The sequence below is a fragment of the Coregonus lavaretus genome, assembly GCF_964263955.1.
Source record: "Coregonus lavaretus genome assembly, chromosome: 16".
NCBI classification, from domain to species: domain Eukaryota; kingdom Metazoa; phylum Chordata; class Actinopteri; order Salmoniformes; family Salmonidae; genus Coregonus; species Coregonus lavaretus.
This window is the reverse complement of record NC_140003.1, coordinates 49,588,174-49,606,922: the sequence shown is the minus strand read 5'-3', so window position 1 is coordinate 49,606,922 and position 18,749 is coordinate 49,588,174.

Genomic DNA, 18,749 nt, shown 5'->3' with positions numbered 1-18,749 from the left:
GAAAGGAATTTCTGTGGTGGATGCAGAAAGAGATTGGCGGAGTGCAACTGTGGAGAGGTTATGGCTGAAGAGGGGAGTCAAGCACTATTCGAGGAAGCAGTTGTATTGTCGCAAGAAGGAGAAGAAGATGGAGGAGAGGACGTGGTGGAGAGTGGAGAGACGGAGGAAGGAAGAAGGGAGAAGGACCAGAAGATGAATGAAATTGGGAGTAGTATGGACTCAGAAATAAGAAGAGGGAGTTTTCAGGAGGAGGGGGGGGGTGGACTGGGGGGAAGCATGGGGGACTCACAGGTTTTGGGGGATAGCACAGTACTAACAAGTACCTCGGGGGGTGAAGAAATGGAGAGGGGTTCGAGTTTGAGAACAATAACAGAAACGACAACGACGGCTATACATGAGACGGAGATGAACACGGGGAGCACAACGATGACAATACCAGAGACGGAGATGAACATGGGGAGCACAACGGATGAGGGTGACAAGAAGTTGAGTTGGCTGGATAACATGGACTTGGAGGAGATATCGGACACGGATGATGGAGAAAAGAGTGAAAGAACGAGGGAAGGATACAGGAAGAGGAAAGCGGGGGGAAGAGGGAGAGAGAAAGGGTGGAAGAGGAAAGAAACTGGATAACAGGTAGAGGATAATGAAATTATATTTTATTATTTTATTATTTATTAGAATGGTAAATATAATGTCAATAAATGCAAATGGTTTGAGAACAATGGGAAAATTTAATAGAATAGTACAAATGAAGAATTCAGATATTTTATGTATTCAAGAGACGCACTGGGATAATGCATGTGTTTTAGAAGTAAAAAAAATATGGAGGGATTTTATTTATGTTAACAATGGCAGGGGAAATTCAAGTGGGGTTGCAATTTTATTAAGGAAGGATGTAGTAGAAAATGTGAAGAAGATATATAATGATAATAATGGGAGGATTTTAATTTTGGATTTTGAATATATGAATAGGGTTTTTAGGATTATAAATATTTATGCGCCGAATAATGAGATAGAGCGAAATAATTTATTTTTAGAATTAGGGAAATGGTGCAAGGGTAACTGTATTTTAGTAGGGGATTTTAATGTTAAAATGAATAGATTAGATATGAAAAGGGGAGCTATTTTTAGAAATGACGTATCTAGGGGGGTCTTAAGGAAGATTATGTTTGAAAACAGTTTGATTGATATATGGAGGGATGAGAATCCGAACAAGAGAGGAATTTCTAGAAGGCAGGTGGTTTTAGGGGAGTTGAAACAGACGCGAATAGATCTGGTTTTAGTAAATGAGGGTTTAAGGAATTTTATGAAAGAAATTAAGTATGTTTTTACAGCTTTTAGTGATCATGCGGCGATGGTATTTTCTTGTGGAGTAAGGACACATACTAAATCTGGTGGGCTGTGGTGTTTAAATAATAGCTTGCTAGAGGAGGAAAATTATATTGAGATGATATCAGAATGTATTGGGAAGGCCAAAAGACAACAGTTAATGGAGGTGAATATGGGGTTGTGGTGGGAGGAGCTGAAAACCAAATGTAAGGAATTGACTATAAAATATGCTGTTAAGAGGAATTATTTTTTGAAAAAGAAGGAGAGGGAACTACGTAAGAAGGTTAAACATGAACTTGAGTGTATAGAAAAGGATGAAGGTCATGGGGTGGAGGATTATTTACTGGCTAAGGATGCACTTGATGAATATGAGAAGAAGAAATGTAATGCGGCGATTGTAAGGAGTAGAGTGCAATATGCGATAGAGGGGGAAAGGTGTACTTCATTTTTCTTGAATTTAGAAAAAAGAAGACAAGAGAAGATTTATATTACGGAGTTAATTAATGATAAAGGGGAAAAGGTTAATGATTTGGTGGGGATTCTGGATACGGTCGAGAGATATTATGAATGTTTATTTAAAAAAGAAGAGGTTAATGATTCCTGTATGGATAAGGTGCTTGAACACGTGGATACTAAGTTAACAGAAGGGGAAAAAAACATGTGTGATGAAGATATGAGTCTAACTGACATTAAGGAGGCCATATTAGATGCTAATTGCAATAGGAGTCCGGGGTCTGATGGCCTAACTGCGGAATTTTATAAATCTTTTGCAGATTTGTTGGCTCCAATTTTAAGAAAACTGTATGAATATATTGAAAAGACTCAAGTGGTGCCAGATTCGCTGGCCACAGGAGTTTTAACCATACTGTATAAAAATAAAGGGAGTCGTGTAAATTTGGATAATTATCGACCGTTGACACTTTTAAATTGTGATTATAAGATCTTAGCCAAGGTCTTAGCTAATAGAGTTAAAAAAGTTATGGGAGGAGTAATAGCAGAGACACAAGGATATAGTGTACCAGGGAGGGATATTTCTGACACAGTGGGAACAATAAGGGATGTGATAAAGCATATGGGGGAGGAAGGGGGGTTTGTGATGAGTTTGGATCTAAATAAGGCTTTTGATAGAGTTGATCATTCCTTTTTACTACGTACACTTGGGAAATTTGGGTTTGGTGAAAGAATGATAGGTTGGATTAGATTACTGAATGGATATGCAAGGAGCAGAGTAAAATGTAATGGGATTTTAACAGATTCTTTTCCTCTGGAGAGATCTGTTAGGCAGGGATGTCCGTTATCAGCTGCTCTTTATAGTTTATCGGTGGAGCCGCTTGCAGCAATGATTAAAGCAAACAAATTAATTCGAGGTATACGGATACCGGATGGGGGGGAGAGTGTTATACAGCAATATGCGGATGATACTACATGTACTGTGATAGATGTTGAAAGTGTGAAGAATGTAATGGAGTGTTTTGAGGTATATGGCAAGGCATCAGGGGCAAAACTTAATGTTGAAAAATCTGAAATAATGTATGTGGGGATAGATGAAAAAGTGGACTGTGGATTCCCTTTCAAAAAGGCTGAAGGTTATATAAAGACTTTAGGGGTGGTTTTGGGGGTGGATAAAGAAGGGACGAGAGATGAGACATGGACTGGGGTTTTGAATAAAATAAAACATACTCTATCCTATTGGAAGGCAAGAAAACTGTTCTTGAGGGGGAAGGTGGTGGTGATTAATTCTTTGGTGGCATCCAAATGTATCTATGTTCTAGGTTCGTTGGATATGCCACAATGGGTGTTAAAAGAATTCAATGGTTTGGTTACAGATTTCCTATGGGAGGGGAAGGGGACTAGGATTGCAAGGGCAACTCTTATCTCGGATTTAAAGGATGGGGGGTTGAAATTGGTGGATTTGGATGTGAAGAGAAAAGCAATGAGAATAAAAACTGTGCAAAAATACTTATATGGGGAGGTAGATTATGGATGGAAAAGGTTTTTTAAACATTTTTTGTACAGAAGTGGTGGTTGTGAAGAAAGTGGATTATTGATGTCATGGAAGAAGGATATGTTGGAGGGTTTGCCTGAGTTCTATAAAGAGGTGTTCTTGGCATGGGGGGAATTTCTTCCTAAGATTGAGTACACATGTACAAATAAGGACAACATATTTAATCAGCCTGTGTTTTTGAATCCGAAAATAGAGAGTGGTGGGAAGGTGCTGTACAACAAAATGTTCATGAAGGCTGGGTTAATATTGGTAAAAGATTTTCTTTACGAGGTTATACCGGGGTTTTTAAGGGGGCAGGCAATTCTGGATACTGTGTGGGAGTTTGATGATACAGTGGAGAGAAAATTAGTATTACAGATATACGAAATAATTAAATTATGCATTCCGGGTGAGTGGATAAAAGTGATAAATGGGGAGGGGGAATATGAGGACTTGTATGTGCTGCCAAGTCTCTATGTGGGTAAAGGATCGGGGAAACAAGTATTATCAAAAGTAACACAGAAAATATTGTACAAGTGTATGTTGAAGTCTGTGTGTGTGAGGCCTGCGGCTGAGAGGATGTGGAGAAAAATGTTTATTGATTTGGATGTTTCTTTGATGTGGGAGAATTTGGTTTTGTTTGGGAATAAACAAAATTGTGAGAACATGGATTTTATGGTACGGCATAATCGTATATACACAAATATTATTTTACATCAGATAAACCGCGATGTACAGCGGGAATGTGATGTGTGTATGATGAAGCCAGAGTCTTTGTTGCATTTATTTGTTGAATGTCCAAGTCTGACAGGTTTTTTCAAGGAAGTAAAACTTTTGTTGTGGAGGCACTGGAGAAAAGAGTTTTTAGAAAGTTTTGCATGGGATAGGTTAATATTATTTGGAGCAATGGGGAAATGTTTGGGTGTGAATGTGTACCTGTTGAATATTGTTTTGAGTTTTGTGAGGTATGCAATTTACTGTAGAAGGAATATGAAACATTTTGAAGGGAAAAAGGTGAATATCTGGGTAATCTTTAAAGCAGGTTTAAGAAAGCAGGTGGAATTAATGTATAATGCAAAACTAGAGAAATTTGAAAGTATGTTTATAAAGGGGAGTACTTTAGTGTCTATGGAGGAGGGAGGATCGGGCGTATTCAGGCTGGTATGGCCGTAAGCGAGGGAATAACTCTTGGTACACTATATAAAGTCAATGTGTCACTCACTCTGAAAGGCACACAGAAACATATCCACTTTGTGACACAAACTGAAGAAGCTCAACCCTTGCTTACATTTCCAATATATATATATATATATATATATATATATATATATATTTGAGTCTTGTTGGGGGGGGGGGGGGGGAAGAGGGCATATCCTATGTTGATTTATGACAAGTTCATTGACTAGGGCCCTATAAAATAGGCGTTGCGGACCGAATCACGGAATCCAGACATTAAACCGAAATTCAACAATATTCAAACATTTATTGAACTTAGTAAGAAATCAACTAAATCTATTCAACTTGTTAGAAAACGCATTCATTTGCCCAAGTCAATCATAAGACATGAACAAAATGCATCAGTGATTCGTTTTTTCCATGAACTTTCTGAAACGGCACAGGAATGCCCCTGTCTGAAGAAGCTCAACCCTTGCTTACATTTCCATTATATATATATATTTGAGTCTTGTGGGGGGGGGGCATATCCTATGTTGATTTATGACAAGTTCATTGACTAGGAATCCTCATCTCATTCCCAGACCCAGTGTAACCCCTCTTCTCTAGGTAGACTTCCATTAACTCCTCCCACTCCAGGACAGAGTACTTATCTGAGCCATCACCCCTAAAAAGAGGTGGAGCACTAACATCTGACTTCACAACCAGATTCAGCTTGGACGCATCAATAAAGGTTTACCCACACTGCTCAGGCAGGGGAAACTGCTGGGGTTGGTGAGGGGGACGGGCAGGAGAAAGACTTGAAACCCCAGGCTGCAGTAAACTCGCCCTGATAGATTCTCCTATCTCTGAACCAATCTGCTTAATAAGGTCACTAAGCTGACTCGGAGGCATCCCATTATCACTGAGTACTGTGGATGATGGTACATCAAAAGACAGAGGTGGGATACCCTGGTCAGGTGGAACAAACAGCCTACCCCTCCCAGTGCTTGCAAACTCAGGACTAGCAAACGCTCTACTCCCAGAAGCTGACTGTACAATTGGTGTAAATGGAAGGACACCCCTCCCTCTACCCACACTAAAATCCCCAGCATAACACGTCTTATGGATTTGAGAATCTTCCATGGCTCAACAGAGCACTAAAATACAATGTAATTTAGTGCATTCAAATACCAAAAAAAATAAATGCAATAAACAAATTCATCCAAAACATACAAATAAGCACGAATACCTGTATCTAATGAATATGCTACATTCACTTTCACTGTTTACAGTATATATTCACTTACAGTAAGCCATCAACAAATTCACATGCGCAGGTCGTGCACCTCATCCACATGCACAGCTCCGGCGGTCGGCTTGAGCTGACCAGTCAGCAGGTCACGTAATTAGGACACTGCTACAACTGGAATTCTGATGGTTGGATAATTTTTATTCGACCTGCACACGAAGAGACAACACACAATATGTTAGCTCTTGGTGCAGCCACAGCTCTCGGGCACCTTGCTAGTTGAAGGTCAGGCAAAAGAGAACAGGTGCTGCATGCACACATTCAGTGCCTAACAACACACTATACAATACAAGTAAAATGATATACAACATAATTCTGACAAAATAAATGACATACCTGTACACGAAGAGACAACACACAATAGCTTAGCCCTTGGTGCAGCCACAGCTCTCGGGCACCTGCGTGAGCACATAGAAACTCACTGTCTAATCAGAGACTTCAACACATTAGTTCCCACAATGAGTTCATCAACCTGCCCATCAACAATAAGCACTGGGACTACATAACAGAAGCCATAAAGTTGCATTTTTAAGTCACACATGCCCACTGGGCTAGTTTGTTCCCACCACAACCCACCAGGATGATGTCTGAAGGAGCTAGAAAGTTCCCCTCTACCACTCCTGCCTCCCTCAACCGAGGTACAATATCTGCGCGCAGAGTAGTAGCCATGGACCCACTATCTAACATCCCCTTCAGCTCAACTTTATCCTGTACTAGCACAGTGGTGTAAAACAAACTGTCATTCTGAGTAATTCTCATTGTGTTCTGAAAAATGACTGTGTTGTTCTTGGGTACTGACTCACAAAAGTAAGAATAAACAGATTGGATATCATCATCAGTGGAGGAAAAATAAGAATGCCCCACATTGCCCTCCTCAGAACGGAGGCTTTCTAGTTTTCCTGAGACCTGCCAGTCTGTCCACATCCAGGGTTCTGTCGCTGCCCAGCCTCACTACAGTCAAAGCTCATGTGGCCCGGAGAAAAGCACTTGACGCACAGCTGGTGCATCTGACAGTGAGCTTTGGTCCAGTGATTAGTGCTTCCACAGTCAGAGCACTCATGCTGACGTTTGTGGAACTGTTTACGGGGCCCTCTACATTTAACATGTTTAAGTCATTTAGCAGACGCTCTTATCCAGAGCGACTTACAGTTAGTGCATACGTAACTTTTTTTTTTTCATACCCCCCGTGGGAATCGAACCCACAACCCTGGCGTTGCAAACACCATGCTCTACGAACTGAGCCGGCCATTCCCTCCACTACCCTAGGCGACGCTGGTCCAACTCCAGCCACCCTAGTCATAGACTGTTCTCTCTGCTACCGCACGGCAAGCGGTACCGGAGTGCCAAGTCTAGGTCCAAAAGACTTCTCAACAGCTTCTACCCCCAAGCCTTAAGACTCCTGAACAGCTAATCATGGCTACCCGGACTATTTGCACTGCCCCCCCACCCCATCCTTTTACGCTGCTGCTACTCTGTTAATTATTTATGCATAGTCACTTTAACTCTACCCACATGTACATATTACTTCAACTACCTCAACTAGCCGGTGCCCCCGCACATTGACTCTGCACCGGTACCCCCCTGTATATATAGCCTCCCTACTCTTCTTTTATTTTACTTCTGCTCTTTTTTTCTCAACACTTTTTTTGTTGTTGTTTTATTTTTACTTTTTTGTTAAAAATAAATGCACTGTTGGTTAAGGGCTGTAAGTAAGCATTTCACTGTAATGTCTGCACCTGTTGTATTTCCGCGCATGTGGCCAATAAAATTTGATTTGATTTGATTTGAAATGTATTTTGACTGTTCGAATTACGTTGGTAACCAGTTTATAATAGCAATAAGGCACCTCTGGGGTTTGTGGTATAGGGCCAATATACCACGGCTAAGGGCTGTATCGAGGCACTCCGCGTTGCATCGTGCTTAAGAACAGCCCCTAGACGTGGTATATTGGCCATATACCACACCCCCTCGGGCCTTATTGCTTAAATATAGATGTACTGTACAGCACTAAGACAGCCATGACATTATTTGGAGAGACCACAAAGACTTATAGAGAAGCTATATAATTGATAGACTAAATCCAATAGACTGAGTCAAATACCTTTATACCTGGTTACAATGAAATGTAGTTCACTATGAAATGACCTGTGACTAGGGTTGCAAAATTACAGTTACTTTCCCAAAATTCCCAGAAATCCCTGTTGGAAGATTCCAGAAATCAGAACGGAATAAGCAGAAAATCTGGAATCCGAAAAAAAGAAGGGAAAAAAAGAAACCCTACTGGTGACCTTTGACCTAGCTGGATGACCTTTACTTGGGTGTCAAACCTGGGGGGAAGGCCAAAGTGCAGGATCCAGTTGAGTCTGGCACCAAGTAGGACCACAACATCAGACTGGAGCAGAGCTCTGCAGTCCCCACCAAGACCATAGAACCAGGAGGATAGGAAGAGGAGGAGGAGGAGGAAGAGAGGAGGAGGAGGATAGGAAGAGAGGAGGAGGAGGATAGGAAGAGAGGAGGAGGAGAGCAGGGACAAAACAAAATGTAATGAAAAGAGGCTAGTTATAGGAGTAGTGTAGTTGTTTGATTGACACCAGTTTACATTGACATGACCTGGCCAGGAGAGACTAGTTATAGATAGGGATTTCAGGAGTTTCGTGGTCCGTTCAAATGGTCAGGGAAATTCTTGGTCCTACTTATACAGTCAATGGTCTGTACATGAATATGATGCCAGCTGAGAGAAGGAGAGGCTGACCTGGAGCGGGCAGCAGCAACACAGTTGGGGTGATCGTCAGGCAGCACCCCTTTACCCATGGGGGTGGGCAGGAAGGGCAGGTCACACCCCTCCACCAGCTCCTTCAGAGCCCCCTCTGCTCTTCCATGGGCTGCACCTGCAGAGGGACACAGACAGAGGGCACTGCCACACGGATTTCAACAGACTGGCCTTCACAACTGGGATGCATTCAGCTGAGCAAAACGTTGTGCAACGTTCAGATAGAAATATAGCATGTAGAACGAACGTGCCTCTCGGACAGGTAGAATGAGAAATCATGTCAACAACATTTGTCGACTGAACGTGGCCCAGTTTTCAACTGAACCGTGGTACAGTGCTATATGTGTTACAGTGCGTCTCACCTGGCTATTGATCTCTCCTGGACAGACGCACGTAACATAACTGGAAGTAGCGTCTGTCAACAGAATGGGATGTGACAACTTTGTTCCGGTACGCTGATTTTTCACCACTAATCATTTGGACAAATCCCGATTTCGCAGGTGCTCGCATCTTTTCAATTTCAGAACGGGAGGGGACATTTGGCCCATAAACTTGCCGGAAACTTGCAGAGAGTTTCCGTTTAGGGGGGTGGAGAGTTCGCAAGTGGCATTAGTATCTTTCTCTTAACATCTCCCCAGACCTTATCCAAGTATCTGACGCAATTATGCAAGATTTTAGTTCTGTTTCCCCCAGATGATCTGGCTATTAAAAAAGCAATGCCTAACTTTGCCAATGATGAGTAAAGTCCGTTTGGCTCCTTTCAGGACCGCCAGTGCTTCTGTGATCGCCATATGGTCAGCCATACTCACAGGAGGAGGTGGACTACAGGGCACCTCTCTGACAAAGGAAATAATAAATAATAGGTCAAACATTAAACATGTTACCTAGCAACTTTATTGCATATGTAAATACATCATGAAGGTCTATCGAGGCTTATTGCTATTCTCTGATGAGAATATTTTGATATAGTGCTATATTTTCTAAGTAATTTAATTTCTGGTTCACTTCAGACGTTAAAAGGTATAACAAGATAAAATAAAAATGACTACGGTGATGTGAATTCAGAGGTATACATATTCAACAGTAACACATTAGTATACATTTTAAATGGATGAAAGACAGTGATGGCCACTAACCTGGCTCTGCTCCTGTCCAATTTAGCATTGACCATGTCCCCAGATATGTCTACGTATACAGCACCTGGACGTCCATACATGCTAGTGCGTGCTGCCTTAGACATACCAAACACCCTTCCATTCAGATCAATTAAGGCTGTGCTGTGCTCTTATGAAGCAGTTAAGGTACCTTGCTAAGCTGGAAAATTAGAGGTCAGAAAACAGACAATTGCAGGGAATAGGGTGCCATTTGGGACATAGCCATTGACTCTCTCCCATGTGTATTAGGATTGCATTACAGCGTCCTCACTCAACCTCCTAAAGACAATGACAACAGTATTGTTCTAATGCTGAGAGACAATAGGGGTGTAGTGAATCTGTAGGGTAAATTTCAGCCCTGCCTTACAGAGGTAATCTCAAAACACAGAGCACCCTACCTTAATCATGATCTTTGGAAACTTATGCATTTTCGGTAGGAAACGCCACTTCCTGTTCTTCTTAGTCTCTTCCCCTCTGGCAGAGGGAAGACGGGCCATGCCGTCAGCCTTTACATCAGCCGGGCTAAGGCTCCTGGCAGGGAATTCCTCAGTAGCATTAAGGTCAGCTACAACACCATGAGTGATGTCACTTGTGGCATTGCTGGTGTCTGAGTGAGAAGAGCACGCTAGTGTGACCGACCTGTGTACAATAACTGGGAGAAGAGGACGCAGCCATTGAAGTCAGTCACTGCATCCCAAATGGCATTCTCTTCACTTTATAGTGCACTACTTTTGACCAGGGCCCATAGGGTCTGGTCAAAAGTAGTGCACTAAATATGGAAGAAGGTGCCATTTTGGACACAACCAGTGAATTTCACATCATAAAACGCAATGTATTGAGCATCATGTTACAATTAAGTCCTATGCAGATGAAAATAGGTACTTTCACTTACCATCCTCCATTGTAGACTTTGACACATAAGTCAGGCTGTCCATCACCACGTCTGTCATCAACTTGATGACCTGATCCAAAACCATTTCAGCCGATGGTGGCATAGGCCTTCCCATACACTGCCCCAGGAGTCTCCTAACAGAAGTCTGGGCAAAGTTGTGAATGAGCTCTGAGGCATCGTCCTTTGACAGCTTCCTCAGGGCTGGTTTAGGCAGCGCTGGTTGAGAGAGGCTTCTGTGGCCAACCATGGATTGAAGCTGGCGGTTTATGGTTATCTCCTGAATGAGACCATGGACCTTTGCGATCAGGTTGCCAGATGCACCTTGAAGGGCTTCAACTGACAGGAGCCTATCCAGATGTTCTTCTGCTGAAGTCATCTCTGGGTCGTCCGTCTTCAATGTGTCCATTATAGTTTTCACTATGATATTGGTGTCAGATATGTTTATTTCTTGTTGGCTCACAAGCGTTGACCGTGAACCTGTCTCGTCCATTGCGATAGAGGTATGGGATTCTGTCCTTGTGATTTCATCGGCAGCGCTCATGTCAGGCAACTGGTCAAGGCTCTCCAGTACAGAGTCTAAGATGTTAGTGGCTATCAGACACTCCTCACTTGCAATCTGCCCAACAGATGAACTCTCAGAGTTGGCCACTCTACACTTGATCACATTTAGGATCAAGCTGAGCGTCTTCTTTGCAGTTTTGCTAAAGCCTTCTTGGCTGACTGCCACTGTTACGTCTTTTAGAGCCACAAGAGATTTGCAACTTTCACTCAATCCACTGCCGTGGAGAGGAGAGGCTCTCTTCAAACTGTTGTTGCTCACAACTGACATACTCCTGGTGGGCAGAGTGACATCCTCACTGCATGTGTCAATTATATGGTGGTCTGTTGAAGAGCCACTCGAAGACACAAGGGCTTTAGACCTTTTAGCCAAACAGACTTTTGACAAAGGCTTCTCACTTCTCACAGACGGAGGGCGGCTCCTGTCCTCAACAAGAGCAGTGTCAGCGGACTTAGAACGTCTGAGTGTCTCCACAGGGGTGGAGTCCAGCACATATTTGGCTGTGGTGACTGACACTGGTGGAAAAGAGAAAAAGATGTTCAGTCTATCCTTTACTCTGTGGTACATGGTTTGAGCAGCATCCAATAAGTTGTCAAAGACAACTCTGGGTTTGAGCTGGAACTCCAGCTTTTTCTCTCCTAGTGGGAAGGAGTCTGCGTCGTCCACAGTGTACTGGGATACACTTTCAAGGTCTTGCATGATAATATTTACTATATCTTCGGCTGTAGAAACCGCATGGTGTGAGAAGGTGGTGCTAGGCATGCTCTGTAGCAAAGAATGGCTGGCTTTGCTAGCAGCTCTGAGAATGGTCTCACTCACAATGTGTTTGGCCTTAGCTCGGAACTCAGCACTGTGAAAGCTCTGGATGGAAATGTTAGAGGTTCTGCTGGCTGCACTAAGAGATCGCGTGAGTGTGGCAATCTCGGCTGACGTCACATCACTCGAAATGGTGAGGTCCTCCAATTTCGAAATTATCGAGTCCAACTTCTGGTTGAAGTCGAAGGATGAATTTGACGTGCTCTCCCCAACGGAAGCGGAGCAGTCTTCCTTTGAAGTGTCCACCCTCAGCACCGAGATCACCTGTTTGATTACCCCTTTAGTGCAGGTGTCGAGGGTGAGCTGGTAGGCTGAGGCCTTAGAAGGGGTCTTACTGTCTGTCTTCTGTACAGGAGACACTGCCAAAGTGGCCTCAGTTACAGGAGATTCCTCCACAGTGGCCTCAGTTACAAGTAGTCCAGTTGCAGAAAGCTCGATTTGCACAGGAGTATTTTTTCCCTCAGTGAGATGGTGGGAGGTGAACAGCTTCCTTAGTTTGTCCAGGGTTTTGGTATAAATCTTCTGGGAACCTGAACTCACTTCCACCCAGAACATTTTGCGACCTGATTTCGTACGCAAGGAGGCCTTATTGACCTCAGATACCTCATGCAGGTCGGAAATAATTCCACCAAAGAGATCAGAGGATGCCTCCTCAATATTCTCTGAGGAAACATGGACAGATAGGATTTCCGACAGTTTCCCACAAGTGTCGGTTTTATCCAGCGCAGCAGTATATGTCACAGCTGCATCCTGAATGACCTGAGTGATGCATTGCTCAGCTTTGACAATATACTCCTCCACTGGTTGACCATGGAGGATGTCAACTTTATCAGCAGGGAGCTCCTTCTGAATACTCACATTCTCCTCTGATGGACATGGGTTGTTGAAGATAATGCTCTCAGTGACCATCTTAGAGGAGGCGAGAGATGATTCGAGAAGCAGAGATCTGTATATTGTCGAGGTGGACATCTCTGGGTGCTTTATCACAGCAGCCTCCTCCAAAATGGCCGACGGGCCCTGGAGGATGTCAGAGATATCCATGTCCTCAATGGTCTCTACCAGAGACGATAGTAGGTCTCTGGCTGCCAGGTTGGTAGGTCTCTGGTTCTCGAGCTCCGTTTTGATTGCTTGACAGGCAGTTGCCAGAGCAACAACAGAGCGAGAACACAACTGCTTCAAGGTGGAGTCAGAAAAAGATGATGACAGATCTGTCATGGACATGGTGGAGAGTTGACTCTCAGAGACAAATGGGATGAGTTTGACAGACACCTGTCTGACCAAGTCCCCAGCAAAAGCTCTCATATCTATTGCTACACTAGCTGAGTTGTGGGAGCAGGCACTCTGTGGCCTTGACGGGTTCCTGTTATCCAAAAATCCACAACATCGGATGACACTTCTGTCACTCTGTTGTCGGACAGAAATGTACTTGGATGAATGGTGCCTGCATTCACAGTCCAGTCGCAAATGGAGTTGTTGGACTGACTCTGGACTAGTGGAACTAGACAGGTTTCACTTGGACCTTGGCCAAAGAGCTCTGCCATTTTGAGCAGAACTGATCTTAAGACCTTTGACTTGGAAATGTTCAGCAGTGGTTGTTGTTGGACAGTCTGGTGGATGGTCTGCTAGCCGATCTGTGAACCACTAGGCTTTGTATTTCTGCCGAAATGGCAGTTAGAAAATAGGTCAAGGGGCTGGTCGCTCTCCCCTCATTTCCTCCGTTGGCTTTAGCCTTGATGATGCTATCTATGATGATGACTATGACCTGTCCAGCCAGAGGACCCAAGATGGCCTCAAGCTCCGTCTCTAACTCAAGGGGAGACTTGTGGCCGAGCGCAATATGCTCTATGGCATGGGAATACATCTTAGAAGTCGCCATGCTTAGCATCTCTTGGGCAAACTGTTGACTTGCTGAGATACTTCCAGTCAGCAGAACTAGAGTTCCCTGACTGACACTTCGCATTAGCTCAGCCAATCTGGAGTTGAGAAGGTTTATAACCAACTCGACAATACCCATCATAAACTTGCCGTCCGTTGACATTTTGCTAGGTCTGTATTTCTCCTGTCTACTCCGTTTGGGCGGCGGTACGATGTCACCCTGCGACTGGCCGCTCTGGACCATGTCGAAGACAGAGTCCTCAGAGATGCCAAACACAGATCTCAGTGGTGCTGAGTGTGGTCTGTGTCTCATCTCTCTATCGCCACCCTCAGGTGAGGAGACATATCGCTCTTCGTTCTCACTCAGCAAAGAGGTCATGGACCTGCAGAATGCACAACAGAAATGAATAGTATAATGTAACAAAATAAAAAATATGATCCAAGAATTTGGGACACAAACTCAACCTTGTTATTGTTATTCAAAGGAAGCATTGTGAACTCTCAAACCACACTCAGACCAAACACAGTAAACGTTTTAGAGTGGTTGTGTAGTATCTAAGTAGTATTTCTCACTAAGTGGATCTGGAATGGATATTTGTACCTATAACAGGAAATACTGCAAAAAGAGCAGGGGATATAGCTAGGTATCTGTGAGAGGAGGGGATAGGGCTAGATACCTGTGAGAGGAGGGGATAGGGCTAGGTACCTGTGAGAGGAGGGGATAGGGCTAGGTACCTGTTAGAGGCATGGATAGGGCTAGGTACCTGTGAGAGGAGGGGATAGGGCTAGGTACCTGTGAGAGGAGGGGATAGGGCTAGGTACCTGTGAGAGGAGGGGATAGGGCTAGGTACCTGTGAGAGGAGGTGATAGGGCTAGGTACCTGTGAGAGGAGGTGATAGGGCTAGGTACCTGTTAGAGGCATGGATAGGGCTAGGTACCTGTGAGAGGCGGGGATAGGGCTAGGTACCTGTGAGAGGAGGGGATAGGGCTAGGTACCTGTGAGAGGAGGGGATAGGGCTAGGTACCTGTTAGAGGCATGGATAGGGCTAGGTACCTGTGAGAGGAGGGGATAGGGCTAGGTACCTGTGAGAGGAGGGGATAGGGCTAGGTACCTGTGAGAGGAGGTGATAGGGCTAGGTACCTGTTAGAGGCATGGATAGGGCTAGGTACCTGTGAGAGGCGGGGATAGGGCTAGGTACCTGTGAGGGGCGTGGATAGGGCTAGGTACCTGTGAGAGGAGGGGATAGGGCTAGGTACCTGTGAGAGGAGGGGATAGGGCTAGTTACCTGTGAGAGGAGGGGAAAGGCGTGGGAGTGCGTGTGCTGTAGGCGGTTCTGGCGCTGGTGCACCTGCTGGCTCCTCCACTACAGCTGAATCTGACGCTGCGGCCAAGAGAGGTCACCTCTCCTGCCTCATTACTTCCTGATCCAGAAGAGCTTGGCGAATCAGAGAGCTCTATCTGCATGGTGAGGTCAAGGGCGGGAACAACCACAGTGGATGTAGACTCCATCACCCATGCTACAATATCCATGCACTTGGCACTAAACTCATGTCTGCTCATCTGCAATGTTAAAAGACCATCCAGAGTTAGTTTGTTAAAGGGGCTGCACTGATATAAAACGTAGAACCATTTACTCAAGCTAGTCAATTAAAGCAGTGGTTCAGGATTAAAGGTCCTGCAGGATTTCCACAAATGAATGTTTGGTCCATTTTACCAACATTAACTACTTTAGAGGTGACTATAACTCACCCCGGCACGCATATTCTCACTCAGCAGATTCCAAAGGCTGAAAAGTAAATAAATGCAAGTACACAATGAACTACATGACATTACCTCTATTATCTTAGACTACGTTATGGATGGACATTACCTCTATTATTTTAGATTATGTTATGGATGGACATTACCTCTATTATTTTAGATTACGTTATGGATGGACATTACCTCTATTATTTTAGATTACGTTATGGATGGACTTTACCTCTATTATCTTAGATTACGTTATGGATTGACATTACCTCTATTATCTTAGACTACGTTATGGATGGACCTCTATGGAACTAGGCCACACCCAGACATCCCTGATTGGTTATTTGGTCCGTTGAGTCCTTTGTATTGGCCCGAGACTATGGGAGACTCTCAATCTCCTCGCCTCCTTCTCAAAACCCATTGGATGAGAAGTTCAGAAGGGCGGGACCTCTGGCTTTCTCATCCAATGGGTTTTGAGAAGAGAGGACACGAGGAGTATGCAATTGAGATAGGGATCATATCTAGGGGATACATGGGGAAGCCAAAGAGCAACTTACTCGTCCTGCATGTCCTGCACAAAGGTGTGTAGGTCTGGGTAGCTTCTCTTTCCCCTGCTGAGGGTGAGGCTGGTCTGGGAAGTTTCATCCTTGTGGGTCACGGTAGTGAATGTCAACACTGCATCCTGATGGCGACAACAGAAAGCAGTGTTAGGCTGGAATTCAATTTTGCGTCATTAAAACACAAAATATCTCAATGAAATGTCATACATGTAATAGAAAAATACATCATACCTCCTGTGACTGAGATGGGATGGCAACAGCCTCGTCCAACTCACTCTCTCCTTCAACCTCCTGTGACTGAGATGGGATGGCAACAGCCTCGTCCAACTCACTCTCTCCTTCAACCTCCTGTGACTGAGATGGGATGGCAACAGCCTCGTCCAAATCCCTCTCTCCTTCAACCTCCTGCGACTGAGATGGGATGGCAACAGCCTCGTCCAACTCACTCCTACCTTCAACCTCCTGCGACTGAGATGGGATGGCAACAGCCTCGTCCAACTCACTATCTCCTTCATCCTCCTGCGACTCAGATGGGATGGCAACAGCCTCGTCCAACTCACTCCCTCCTTCAACCTCCTGCGACTGAGATGGGATGGCAACAGCCTTGTCCAACTTACTCTCTCCTTCAACCTCCTGTGACTGAGATGGGATGGCAACAGCTTCGTCCAACTCACTCTCTCCTTCAACCTCCTGTGACTGAGTTGGGGTATCTGTCTCTAGAACAGCCTCGTCCAACTTGGTTAGTCTCTCAGCCTCTCTGTGATCTTTATGGGATCTAGATAGAGAAAAGGGAATCTCTCTTAGGTCACTGCTATAATGTGAGTGTGAGGATGTGTTCCAATTATAGAATTAGTATCATAGAATTAGAATGAATCATTCTAGAATTAGAATAGAATCACTCAAATTATATGGCTCCAATACTCTTGAGATGACTCGGCCTATCCAGAGCCAAATATTTAGAGAATTCTGCCAACTTTTAAAAGGACTCCATGTTAGCGCCTTGGAGCCTTTCATTTATCCTTTCATTATAAGTACATTCTAATTATAGATGTTCAGTTACATAGCATTGTTTAAAATGTCAACATTGCCCATGGGGAGCCAGCTGTCATATGGATATCTACTGTGTCATGTAATGTATACATAAACTCAGCAAAAAAAGAAAACGTCCCTTTTTCAGGATCTTTCAAAGATAATTCGTAGAAATTCAAATACCTTCACAGATCTTCATTGTAAAGGGTTTAAACACTGTTTCCCATGCTAGTCCCCTGTAGCTCAGTTGGTAGAGCATGGCGCTTGCAACGCCAGGGTTGTGGGTTTGTTTCCCACGGGGGGCCAGTATGAAAATGTATGCACTCACTAACTGTAAGTCGCTCTGGATAAGAGTGTCTGCTAAATGACTAAAATGTAAAATGTTGTTCAATGCATTGAACCATAAACAATTAATGAACATGCACCTGTGGAACGGTCATTAAGACACTAACAGCTTACAGACGGTAGTTATGAAAACGTAGGACCCTAAAGAGGCCTTTCTACTGACTCTGAAAAACACCAAAAAAAAAATGCCCAGGGTCCCTGCTCATCTGCGTGAACGTGCCTTAGGCATGCTGCAAGGAGGCATGAGGACTGCAGATGTGGCCAGGGCAATAAATTGCAATGTCCGTACTGTGAGACGCATAAGACAGAGCTACAGGGAGACAGGACGGACAGCTGATCGTCCTCGCAGTGGCAGACCACGTGTAACAACACCTGCACAGGATCGGAACATCCGAACATCACACCTGCGGGACAGGTACAGGATGGAAACAACAACTGCCCGAGTTACACCAGGAACGCACAATCCCTCCATCAGTGCTCAGACTGTCCGTAATAGGCTGAGAGAGGCTGGACTGAGGGCTTGTAGGCCTGTTGTAAGGCAAGTCCTCACCAGACATCACCGGCAACAACGTCGCCTATGGGCACAAACACACCGTCGCTGGACCAGACAGGACTGGCTAAAAAAGTGCTCTTCACTGACGAGTCGCGGTTTTGTCTCACCAGGGGTGATGGTCGGATTCGTGTTTATCGTCGAAGGAATGAGCGATACACCCTGTACTCTGGAGCGGGATCGATTTGGAGGTGGATGGTCCGTCATGGTCTTGGGCGGTGTGTCACAGCATCATCGGACTGAGCTTGTTGTCATTGCAGGAAATCTCAACGCTGTGCGTTACAGGGAAGACATCCTCCTCCCTCATGTGGTACCCTTCCTGCAGGCTCATCCTGACATGACCCTCCAGCATGACAATGCCACCAGCCATACTGCTCGTTCTGTGCGTGATTTCCTGCAAGACAGGAATGTCAGTGTTCTGCCATGAAGAGCCTGGATCTGTTGGATCGGAGGGTGAGGGCTAGGATTTAGCCATTCCCCCCAGAAATGTCTGGGAACTTGCAGGTGCCTTGGTGGAAGAGTGGGGTAACATCTCACAGCAAGAACTGGCAAATCTGGTGCAGTCCATGAGGAGGAGATGCACTGCAGTACTTAATGCAGCTGGTGGCCACACCAGATACTGTTACTTTAGATTTTGACCCCCCCCTTTGTTCTGTTGGTCACACGTCT